Source organism: Arvicanthis niloticus, chromosome 18, assembly GCF_011762505.2.
Source record: "Arvicanthis niloticus isolate mArvNil1 chromosome 18, mArvNil1.pat.X, whole genome shotgun sequence".
Lineage (NCBI taxonomy): Eukaryota > Metazoa > Chordata > Mammalia > Rodentia > Muridae > Arvicanthis > Arvicanthis niloticus.
In genome coordinates this window covers 1,869,877-1,883,438 of record NC_047675.1, presented here as the reverse complement: position 1 = coordinate 1,883,438, position 13,562 = coordinate 1,869,877, and positions in this window count along the sequence as shown.

Sequence of the window (13,562 nt, the reverse complement as noted above, 5' to 3'; positions counted from 1 at the left end):
ATTGAGAAATGTGTAGATAAAGAAGCATGTACATCATAGATTAGATTTGTTTTGTCTTCTAAATGCTTTGGTGACTAAATTTCTCTATGATTCTTTGGTATTCCTATGTGGTTTATTTCACGTATTTGAGAAGGTATAAATAGGCTCTACTAGAATGTTTGGGGAAAAGAAATTAAGAAACAAGGCCTATAAAGAGGATGGGGGTTTGGAGAGCTGATTATGTGGTTAAGAGCACTTGTTATTTTTGCAGAGGAGCCAGATTCCAACACTCATATGGCAGCTTACAAGTTTAAGTCAAGATCTAGGAGATCCAACTTTCTCCTCTGGCCTTCCTGAACAACAGGCACATACATAGAGCAGACACATATGCATATAAATACTCACCATGTAAAAAATAAAAGTTTAAAAAGTTGGAGAAACTGGTGTCACCAGAAACAAACCCAAGGATCATGAAAATACCACACAGGAAAGCAGAGTTAAGGAAAACTGTTCCTTAAGAAGTCATATTAAGCATTCTAACAATATCTCTTTTTATCCAGAAGGAAGAAAAGAACTAAGTGTCAAGCCAGCAAGAGGATTTAACAGATGATGTTTCTTGCCACCAAGCCTGACGACCTGAGTTCAGTTCCCTGAACCCACATTGTAGGAGAGGGTCAAACCTTGCAAGTTTTCCTATAGCCACCACACTTGTGGCATGGCATGCTTGTGCATACACATACAAAATTTTCATTAAATAAACAAATACTTAAAAGAAGAAACTTTTCTTTGTGGTGGGGCTAAGTTAAGGAAAGAATGGCAGCAATTTCATAGCAGAGGCTTGAAAGACAGTGATGCCAGTGAGACTTGGATGAGGTAACTCCATTTAACCTGTTACCTTCAGTCACGTAGGGCACAGGTAGAGGGCGTGATTAACAAGTCTCTACCTCCAGAGATTTAAATATTAATGAATTATCAAAAGGCCAGGGGCGTAGCTAATTAAGTTATTCCCTCCCCCTTTTCCTTCCCTATAAAATGAGAGTCCCCTGGCCTTTGGCGGGGGAAGCGTGTACCACCTGCATCCATTTACCATGTCATGAACAATAAAGCTTTGAAAAACCGGACTCCACGTGTCCATGATCTCTCCGCCTGATTCCCAGCTTTTGGAACCCTGGAACCTTGTCGATGCAGCCGCCAGCCCGAGGCAGCTGTATGAATGTGGGATCCTCCGCTGGCGATGTGGGAAGCCCGCCTGGGACCCTGATGCCGGACCACCCTGGGACCCCGCCGCCGGACTCCCTCCCCCCGCCCGCGAGATTTCTTCCCCACAGCTGGTTCATGATCTCAGATATAAAGAAGGAATATTTAGCCAGTAAAACTACACCATAACTATTCAGTTGACTTTAAGTAAATAAAATATATTTTAGTATAAATGCATATTAAACATCACATGAGACACACCTACTCCAAATGACAAAGAACAATTTTTTGAGTAATCATTTCCTAAATTTTGTGGGGGACATGCTTACACTCCAAATTCGTATTTTCTAGTTTGAAGAAATTAAACTTTAGTTTTGTGCTATGCTTCATCTGACAACTTTATAATATACCTTATCTCCTGTATCTGCACGTTTTCATAGTGTCTTTCCCCATTGCCTTAGCCAACGAAGTGTATGAAAGAACACAGGCAGAAACTTGACAAGAGCTTGTGCTCTAGTAAAGCTGCTGAGTCTACATGAAGATCCTTGGTTTAGGCTCTATGAGCATCAATGACATTATGGAAAGAAAACTGGAACCTTGAAAAGTCCTGGCAAGCCCAGTAAAGCCACCTTAAAATAGCCAGTGCATGGAAATGTAAAATAGAAAGTAAGTTACTGTTCTTTTAAGCCAACGGTTCTTGACCTCTGGGTCGCAACGCCTTGAAAACAATTGAAACATACAGATTATGACTCATAACAATAGCAATACTACAGTTATGAAGTAGCAACAAAAGTAATGCTATGGTTGAAGGTCACAACAACATGAGGAACTGTATTAAAAGCTTGCAGCATTAGGAAGGTTGAGAACCACTGTTTAAGCCATCTCTACTGCCACCATTTAGGCTGAGGCTCTTACACTTCTCACAGAGTCTCTTATATTGGCTTACTGCAATGTTCCATATGATCGTCCTGATGCTCTCATTTGTCTTCAGATGACAGCCAAAATGATCTTTCATTAACATGCATAGTTTTTATGCTTAAAAAAAAAACAAGTTTTAAGAGTATTTTTTGTGTAGCAATTGATGCATGCATGCTATAATATATCTCACCTGTTATTCATTTAATGAAGATTTTGTAGCACCTACTATGTGCAGGCCCTGAAATAATAGCTGAAGTATAATCTACAGAGCTATGTAATCCACCTACATTTGAATAATCAAGGCCAGTTGCTAAAAATCCATATTCAAAGAGCATCCTGCTTCCCTGTGGAAACCTTGGCGGGGGGTGGGGGGAGCACAAAACTAACCAGTTTGGAACCCTGCCCAACAACCCAACCTAGTTGGATCTGCCTGCCATGCCAACTGGTATGCTGACAGACTGCATTATGTCTGGTGGCAAGTAGTCTTCTGAGCCCCATTGTCAAGATCTGGCCTTGCTCCTCATTTCAGGGGAGCCTTGCAGGATCAAGAAAGCATCCTGCCTCCCCGTGGAAGAACTTTTTGGGGCCCCATAACTAATCAGCTTAAAACCCTGTTCAACCACCCATCCTAGTCAGATCTGTCTGCCATCCCAGCTGAGACTGACTGGGACAAAGCCTGCAGAATAGGGTCCACCCATGACACAGCCTGCAGATTGGGGTCTACCTGAGGCACAGTCAGCAGAGTGGGATACCCTGGCCTCTACTGTCTGACCCATGGTTCCCCCCACCTTCCTAAGAAGTCCCACTGTCATCAGGATCATCCAACCAACACCAGAGAAAAAAAGATGCCTAAAGGACAGTTTAAGAACACAGTCAACTTACTTACAGCTAACCGTTAGTCTGAGGTCAGGGACCACTACGGAAGAGTTAGGGAAAGGTTAGAAGGAGCTGAAGCGGATGACAACAGTATCAACTAACCTGGACCTCTCAGAGCTCCCAGAGACTAAGTCGCCAACCAAGGAGCATGCATGGGCTGGTTCATAGCCCCAGGCACATATGTAACAGAGGACTGCCTTGTCTGGCCTCAGTGGGAGAGGATGAGCCTAATCCTGTAGAGACTTGATGCCCCCATGAAGGGGGATGTAAGGTGGGGAGTGAAGTGGAGTTGGGTGAGGGAAGGTGGGAGTAAGGGGGTGGAAGGAGCACTCTCTCAGAGGCAAAGGGGGGGGGGTGAAGAACTCTTGGAGAGGGGACCAAAAAAAGGGGCTTGAGGATCCTCCACTCCTAAAAGGACAGTCTTGTCTGGCCTCAGTGGGAGAGGATGTGCCTAGTCCCACAGCAACTTGATGTGCGGGCTGTGGGACTGGCACAGAAAGGTGTGTGGAGATGAAACCCAGAGGAGAGCTTTGCTTCTAAGGGAAATAGGGGGAAGACTTACATGAGGGGGTACTGGGAAGAGAAGAAGGGCTGATATTGGTTTGTAAAGTGAATAAATAGATAAATTTAATTTAAGGAATCCATATTCGTGGACCAGTCCAATAGAGTGAGATCCTTTAGTTATAGGTCAATAATTTGCATTTTAAACAAATCTTTTAGATAATTTTTTATTCTTTCTAGGATTTGAGGATTTGAGGATTACGATAAAAAATAGGGTAACCCCAGAGAATCTACCGACTATGCAAGTTAGGAAAGGAGATTGAGTTCACTTGAAAACCTGGTAGAGTGACTGCACACTGACTCAAAGTAAAAGCAGGGAAGCTGACTTTCAGGGTCTGGGCCTCAGCTCATAATAGCCACCATGTATTGAATATTTACTATTCGTAAGGAAATAAGGCAGACTCTAAACATGCACACTTAAAAATCTTCATGGTGAACCTTCAATGTAGTCGTAATAATCACAGTTTTTAATGGAGAAAGAGGTTTACAGAGGCTGTTGTTTGCCCAGTGACACACACCTAGGAGTTGGCAGAGTGAGGATGTACCATCCCTCTGACTGACTGCAATGATGGTATTTTTCATTGCCTCGTGGAGGCAGCTTGCCCTTCTAGATTATCTCTGAGGTGGCACAGAGTACACAGGTCATTCCAGTGGCTGAGGTCAGATCCTTACCAAATCTACTTGAGATAATGGCTCCACTTGTTGGTGTGCTTCGGGGTCTGGCAGTAGGAGAAAATGTCAACCATCTAGAAGTGGCTACTAGGCAATCAATCCAGGAAAAAACAATTGTAAGCCACCTGCCTGTCACCTTCAACAACTGTGATGCCAAAGATTCTGCTTAGTGGCTGGATGATGGTCCAGCTGGCAAATGGCTTTCAGAGGGTCACTAGAACTCATCTTTAAAAAGCCCAGTTTTCTACTTTTAACTCAACATTGTGGAGTCAGACAGGCACATTTATGGGGATCACTGGGAAGCCAGCCTAGCTGAATTAGTAGGCAGTGGGAGACCAGTCTCTTAAAAAAAAAAAAAAAAAAAAAAAAAAAAAGTAGTAACTCAAAAAGACACCTACCTAAGACTGACCTCTGGCCTCCATATGCAAACACAACAAAGGCATGTGCACATGTGTATGTGCTCCTGTGGGTGGTTGCATGAGCGAGCACACACACACACACACACACACACACACACACACTACCTGCTTATTTCTTATAAGAGGAATATAATGAAAGAGAAACAAAATGAATGGAGGAAAGCAAGCCAGTGCATAGTTGAATGACTAAAGAAGGAGCAAACACAAGTAAGGAATGAATGACGGAGAGGCAGATGAGGAACCTTGATCACATCACTGCCAGTTCCTAAGTCAAATTAGAAGAAAAATTACCTACTTCGAATGATGAGGATGATGGGAAATGTGAGCCTCTAACTGAGCAAGCACTGACTTCAGCAATCAGTAAGGCTAGAAAGAAAGAACTCACTTGCCAATGATGGTTCAGGAACATTAGGAAAGGTAAGAGGTTAAGAGAGATCACCATGCAGGAGGAAGGTGGCAGAAACCCTAGAGCAGTGACAGCAAGCCGAAATCAGCCTCTATGATGGGAGGACATCTAACAGCTTGCTCAAAGTGGTGGAGAAACCACTAATTGACAACAAAATGAACAGGGAGAGTGAAGGTCAGTGAAGCAATGAAGGTCAGTGATAGCAATAAGATGCCTGGGTAAGGAAGGGCTGAGATCATTAGATTCAGAGGCAGCATAGGTTAATGTGACAGTCAAAGATATCAACCCATGCTGAGAGCCCTTCACTCTGTACTAAATTAAGTCAGTTCAGATCATTTAATTAACTGTAGTCTGAAGTTTTCTCACTTTGAAGAGGAAAGAAACTTGCATTTCATTTGATTTCTGAGAAAATGAGACTTCATATGAGCATTTTAAAACTTGTTTTAAAAATACAAGAGGTTGCCATTGGCAACTGAGAAAATCCAGAAGGACAGAGAGGAGTGAACATTATTTTTATTTTTATTCTCTGTGTTTGTGTATGTGTTTATGTTTATATGTGTGCTCATGTGTGTGGGCATGTACATGTATATGCGTGGAGGTCAGAGGTCAGTGTCAGACATCTTCAGTCACTCTCTGCCTCAGGTCTTTCTTAACCTGAAGAGATAGGGTCTTTCTTAACCTGAAGAGCACAGATTTAATTAGACTATGTAGCCAGCAAGCCCCAAGCATCTTCTGAAGTGCTGAGACTATACTCACCATAATGCCAATCTTTTTCACAGGAGTTTGGAAGTTTTGAACTTAGGTCCACATGGTTGTGCAGAAAGCTTTTACTAACTGAGCCCTTTCCAAACCAAAGAATCAACATTTTTTGTACAACATTCCAGACCATTCAGGCACACTACACCATGCAATAGGAATAAGCATGCCTCCATGATAAGGAAACATGTCACCAGATAAGGAAACAGATAGGAAATCTCTGAAGTTTGGCTGGGTGTTTGTGCTTGTCTCCAAAACTCCTATGCCAATGCTTGAGTTCCCTTTTCAGAGCATAATCCAGAGATTTTTGTCTTTTTAAATATTTACCATCCTAAAGCATTTTCTCCATTGTCACAGCCATCCTGTTAATTGAACTCAATAAATAAAATCCAATTAACAGAAATCTAATCTAGGACCCAACTTTTCAGCACTGTTTACTACTCCCTTCTCAAAATGGTAAAAGAGAGGATTGGAAGGAAGGTTGAGTCCAAAGATGATCCTAACTGGAACTCTTTTTCAGCGGTAACCAGAGCATATTACATGTTACCACGGATAAACTCTCAAGAATCTTATGTTTGATTTTAAGCTCTAATTAAACATTTGACTTCTCCAGCACTGCCCCAAGCTTGCCTGACTTCTTTATCTCAGTCATAATAACTAACATCCATCGTATTGCTCATGTCAGGGCTCAAGATGTGTGTTTTCCATTTCCCTTACCCCTTCTTGTTTCCCATTCAACCCTGAATCCTCAAGCCATTCATTTTCTTTATCCTTATGTCAATGCTCCACAATTACTTGACTTGCTGTCTGTATTTTCTGCCTGGTCCCCATTTACCGACTTCTAATGCACAGCAACACAGTAGTCTACACTATCTTCCTAAATAAGTAAGTCATGCCCCATTCTCTAAAGGTCAAGTGTTATGCTGTCCTTAGGGTAATGTCTGAGTTCTAATAAAAGCACTGTGGTTAAAGGAGATGCTGGCATTGGTGGAAACTAGACTGGTGGTAAAGGGAGCAACTCTATGCCTTCTCTACAGCTTTTCTCTATGTCAATTATTTATAGAAGTTTTTCAAGTGTATTTTACTTACTTCTCTTTGAGCTGTATCAATATCCTACTCCTTACCACAATCTTGTTTCCTCTTGCATATCTAATGTTTCTCTTACTTGCCAAAGTCTACTCTTTTATTTTGCTCACAAAATACATACATACATATACACACACACACTACCCAAAGTCACTGAGCTTTGAAATAATTTCTATCTCTGTTGTCTTTTGAGGTATTACCTTTCATCTTGGTAACTTCTATTTTTGTGTTTCATTGTTTTCCTTTGAACGCTGGATCTCAGCTTAAAATTCTCCTGCCTAGGAAGACTTTCCCTGCCCACCTCATCTAAAGCAAGTTCCTCTCCACTGTATGGCTGCTTCCTCCAAACTGCAACATTTAATTAAGTCTCAGGAGGTAAAGAAAGCTTAGGAACCTCAGAGTGTTTCAGAAATTTAGAAGATTCACTAAGTCCTTCCCCAGTGCTATACAATCAGTAATAGTATTAAGGAGGAGACCTTCCAATCATCAGCTGCCTGCAAAAAATGCAGAAAAGTTCAAGGACACTCTTGAATTGTCCCTCTGCTCTTGCAAGCCATTACCCATGCCATGTCAGGCTCCTGATAATGCAACTGCTCTTGAGTCACTATAGTCCTGTAAATAATCCCTGACCCATACTTCTGAAGTAACTCCAACAAACCCACTGGCTATCTAAAGTAGACATGGATGAAATTGCTTAATTGTTTTTATCATTGGAGCTTTGTTCATATTCCTTCAGCAAAAATCACACAACACTCCCTCTTATTGTGGACAGTCTATAACTATTTCAGGTGCTCATCTTATTTCTGTCTCATGCACCCAACTGTCTTTTCATGAGAGAAGAGATCTGACCTTCCTGTCTCCTCATCATCTCTCCCCACAGCTCAGTATGAGTTAGCTTCTCCCCTCTGCATCTCCTTGCAATACAATTTCCAGAAAAGTATTTGGCATATGTAATACATTCTGTCTCTGACACCAGAATTCCATTTAAGAAACTTAGCCTTTGGGGACCAAAAAAACTTGTTTTCAACAGAACATCATGGAAATAAATTGTATATTTTTTATTTCCTGCCTAAATGTTATTAAAATTAACTTTATTAGCAAAGATAATTTTAAAAATGAATACCCCCCCCTTTGCACACTCCCAGCTTCTGATCCCATGTTAAGTTTTCCCTAAACTAACACAACCATTTAAAAGAACATAGAAAACACAATGTTGGGAAGGAAAAAATCAGCTACCCTTGAATCTTCTATCCAGAATTAAGATAATTGTGTCTCAGGAGTCACTTCCTTGAAAGTGATGAATAGTCACCATGCTCAGTTCAATATCTTGACATTTGGATGTCTTACCTTCTCCCGTATCTGAGTTCAGTAGGTCAAGAAAATACTGAAATCTGATGATTCACCACATCAATTGTAGAAAGGAGATAGATTTCAAGACAAAGCACATATGTTTTATTTGGTGAATAAAATATCATGATGCAAATCGCTGTCACTTTCACTATACTTTACAGAACACTAGCACTGAGTAAGCATCTGCTTTATTGATTTTTCTTGTTGTCTTGTTTAGGGGTGTCACCCAAATGCTGAGGATTTTCAGTTGCTCCATAAATATTTACCTGTTCATGAATACTCTAACAGAGTTATGTCTATGTCTTTGTTTTATAAATGTGAATACAAAGTCTTATATAAACTAAGGAACTTTTGTATCATGCCCAAACAGAAAGAAGAGAATCCAGACTGATGCATGCCTACTCTCCACCTGCTTTCCAGCTGTAACCAAGAAACATTCATTCTAATCCCAAAGCTCATTTTAGAACCAGGTCCACAATGTTCTCTAATCCTGAAGCACAAAAACTTAACATGTCTTCAAATCTAAGGGCTGTCAGCCTACACTTAATAATTTGCTATTGACTTTCCAAATGATTGGATCAGTATGCTGTTCCAGATGGGAGAACAACCTCATAAAGAGACCTTCCTTCAAAATGGCATCTGCTCTTTAAATTTGAAAGTCATATGACACTGTACTTTTTACACTAGTTCAGGGTTGCTGAGTTTCTAGTTATCTTTTTCACTTGGTAGATGTACAGGGAATAAACATGACTTAGAAAGTCCAAGTCAGTTTTGCAGAGGAATCCAAGGGTAAAAACATTGTTTGGTTGGCCTTCTCACCAGGCTGCTGTTCAGGACTCAGAAGAGTCCCTCCAAGATTTCTGTCAGCTTTGGAGGCATCCAGCCTTCCCATGAAGAACAGGAAGGTAGAGAGTGAGGGAACTCTAGACAAAAAGGTACAAGACAGTCTGAAGCATCCCATGAAAATAAACACAATGATAAAAAGCACTCTTTATTTCACACAACTGCATGTAATCTTTAATAGAAACAATGCCTCTGGGATTATAGAACAAGGCATACTCTATACCAAATGCCTTACATGGATTCTCTAAATTCTCACATCAAACCTTTGTATGAATAGTATAACTATATGCAATTTTCAGTGAACAATATGAGGGTCAGAGAGTTTTGAGTATGTCACCTAAGCCATATGACTACTAAATGGAAGAATAATCTTACTAACAGTCACAAAAGTCATAAAACTGTGAAGAAATGCTATACTCCTATGAACCTCTTTAGGGGACCTCTAATTTTGTTCTGAATTGCTTACTTGATATGTGTTTATGGAATGCACAAATTCCTACCCTGATTTGATCCTCATTTTCCTTATCCTTGTAGTGTAGTGGTTGGACTGTGTTAGCCAGTTTGGTGAAGGAAACTGAGTGTGGATAGTTAGCATTTGGAAATATTGAGACTAAGCAGAAGACACATATGGAAGGCCATTGGAAGTAATACTTGATCTGGAATTCTAAAGTTAAGGAAGAATTTTCTGAATGAAGGGGTGTAGAGAGACTGTGGGTCCAGCAAAAGTGTCTTCTAGGTATGGAACCAGTGAATGTAGTCATTAGGACATTTGTCCCTCTGAATTTAGGAAGGCTGAGCATACATTGCAGCTGGTAGTCCTTAAATTAACTAGTTTAGTTAACTAGTTGTCTTGCTTCACTCATCTGTACAAAGCAGAGCTATTCTGAGGTATTGAAAGACTGAATTAGATGATCCTTGTAGTTCTTGGCCAATGTAAGTTTTCAATGTTAGTGAGCTGCCCTCATCATCACTTCTATTATTGTTATTAAATCTTTGAGAAAAAGACATGCTCAGTTGAAAGTAAGTGAATTGGTGTGGACATCCATTTAGCCATTTTGCAAACATTTATTGACAACACAGGTAGAAAGACATGCTCTACCTTGATAAGAAGAGGTGAGAGTGGAGCAAGGACAGTGTGAAGAAATAAAAAACCTAAGTAAGGTAGACAGATCATGAAGAATCAGCTCAGCTAAGAAGAAATTTAATGTCATCATGAAACTGCAGAGAAGTCTGGGTGGAATTTTTTTAAAGCAAGAAAATATCACAATTCCAGTGTGGTCAAACAGAAGGACAAAGATAGGAGGAAGTAGTTGATAATAGAAAGAAAATCATAACCTGACCTGAAACAGGGCTGGAAGATCTACATGGAGTCATAGACAATGGACAGAAGTAGGCATAAAAGACACTAATGTGGTAAAAACTACAATATAGAATTTAGAAACTGGTTGAATATAAAAGGATAGAAAAATGAAGGAATTCAGGAAGTAAATGGAAGGGTAGACAGACAGATGGATAAATGTTTGATTTGGGTAACTGAACTAATGGGTGGGTAGATGGATTGATGGACTAATGGATGGCTAGGTACATGAATACACAGATGCATAGAGACAATAATAGAAAGAACAACTTAGATATAAAGCTCTTGTAGACATATATAATTTATGCTTTTTCCTCAGATTCCATAATTAGTTCTATATCAGCTTATCAATAATGATTAATTAATTATCAAATAATGATTCAAGATAATGATTACAATTACAATTTCACATCCAAAACTATTGGAAGTATTATTTTAAAATACCTTTTGTCTCATGAACATATTTATATTATTGTATTTCTAGCTTCTGGAAACCCTGTGAGCTGCATGGAAATAGAAGACAGTAATTACCTCAACCTCCACATCTTTTGAACTTATGGGTCAGTGGATCTTCTCTGCTACTGTTTTTGGTTTTGGTTTTGATCTTTAAAATAAGGTAGTCGAGGCAAACACTCTGAGGTTTTCTGACTAGCTCTCTTATTTTTTTCTGTGAAATTCAATGTCTCCATAATATTGCTGAAGACATAGGAAGTATGTTTTATTAAATTTATTTACACCAAGAAATCTGTTGGCCAGTAACCAAAATGTATCATTTAATTGGATAACTAGTTGTCTTGCTTCACTCATCTGTACAAAGCAGAGCTATTAAACTCCCTTTAAACTCAATGTCTGATATTAGATAATCCTTGTTGGATCTAGGCATCTTGGTTGCCTAGATTTGAACCTAACCCTGCTATTTATTGCTCTACCCACAACATAGTCTCATTTTGTAATTTTATTATTTGATGATGAGACAGGAAAGCTATTGTGTTGAGCTTCAGTTTATAATACTCTCTTAAACTGCTTTTCTATTCCTATAACTAGAAAGATGTGGAGCAAAATAAAAAGATTGTCCTCTCTTTTCTAACCCTAACTTTCCACTTGGAAACCTTGTATCTGGTAAATATTCAAGACTTAGCAGACAATCTTCCTCTCAACTTCATGTCACCTATGTAACCCAGACTTCAGTTAAACTTGTAACAACCATAACCTGCACGGCAGTTGTCATCATTTATTTTAAAAGCAGCTTAATTACAGCTTGCTTGAGTCACTATGACAACCTCCAGTCACCACAGGTGGCAAAACTTTATCTTTAATCTTTTCTAAACTAATTATAATATCTTATTTCTTATATATCATAACACCTAAAAGTCTGCTATAAACATGCATCTTAAACAAGTCTTCCTGCAGAGCAAAACACAAAAGTATTTTATCAGCTATTGCTCCATCACAAGAATACGCACAAGACTACAAATAGATCAATTATAGGATGATGATTTCTTGAAGAATAAATTCTTCTGTGCTACAATTCTCCCATGATCCAGGCCAGGCTGAGAACTGCAGAAAATTATGTGCATGGCCTTGAACACCTGTGGTGGAATACTGCTCTTCACAAATTATATGGCTGCAGAATTATAATGTAAAATGGACACAGCAATCAATATATTTCTAGAAGAATGTAGCATCAACCATGCAAATAAAAGTCCTTTCTAGTATCTTTCCTAACAATTTCCAATTTCTTTCCAATTTTTGTCTGCAATATAGTAGACAAAATATTACATCAATATAGTGTGAAGCAGGTAACAAAGTAATGCAATGAAGAAAGAAGCATCTAGAAACACTTTCTTATCATCTGCTATAGCAGACTATAGAAGAAAGATAAATTTTCTATACAAAAACAACCTGGGCTGCAGCATTTACCCTTTGGATTCTGGAAGCTAAAGATAGACTCAGTAGTCTTTCCATCAGCAGAGAGGGTGAGCCAGCTTAAACACCAGTTTGGTTGCGGATAATCCTGAACATTGAAAATAATATTTATCCCAATGTGTAGTGACTATAAATCAAAATGTGGTTTATTTTGGGGGGAGAAGGAGTGGGCTTCTTTCTTCAAAAAGTCCCATATGCATACTTCCTTCATGAAGCAATATTCTGTTTCATGCCTTGAGGAACCCCGAGGTTCACTTGAATAGTTAATTATTTTGGAGTTAGGAGCATAGAAGAAGCTTGGATAATGAAAGATGTTCATTGATTAGAATTTGATTCTGTCAGTGACTGTCATTTCTGAGTCTGCAACAGATGAGATATTTTCCTTCTCTGCAACAGACATCTCCTCAGCTCCATGCTTTCTTCCCACACCTGGCTTTATGAGAAACCCAAAACAAATCTCCTTGAAACTGATGCTGGAGAGTGTGCTGCCTGTTATATTGCAGGAGGGGACATGGGAGGGAAATGTGGTTATTAACAGTTCCTGGTTTAAGAGTTCTAAGAACTTGACAAAATTATTTAACATTTAAGAGAATTATTTTCCTCTCTTATGGAGCAGCAATCAGAGAACTGGTCCAGACTGACAAACAATTTTTCCCATGAAACTATGCCTGTTAAGTAATGACATGTTACCAAGCATACTTTAAACACAGAATCAATACAAGAACCTATCACAAGTAAAGGGCAAAGAGGAGAAACAGAAAAAAAGAAGTAGTTATGTAACCAAAATAGAGTTAGGGCTGTAGCTCAGTAGCAGAGCATCTGCCTAGTATGTACAAGTTCCTAGGTCCCATCACCAGAAAGAGAGCGAGGCAGGAGATGAGCAGGAACAGAGAATAAACGAAGGAATAAAAGAAAAGAGAAGAGGCAGGCTGGCTAGATGGCTTAGGAGGTCAAAGTGCTTGCTCTAATGTGATCTCTGGAATCCCTATTGGAGATAGAGAAATGATACCTGCAGCTATTCTCTGAATTCCACATGTGCACTGTGGCATCCATCATGCTCCTCCCCATTCACATACACAATAAGTAAATGTTAAACAAACAAACAAACAAACAAAAATCCTAAAGCAAAGAAAAGAAATTGTGCCAAGAAAATGGGGATTGATATGAGACCTCAAGATTAACATAAAAAAGAATCCAGTTGACAAAAACCAGACTG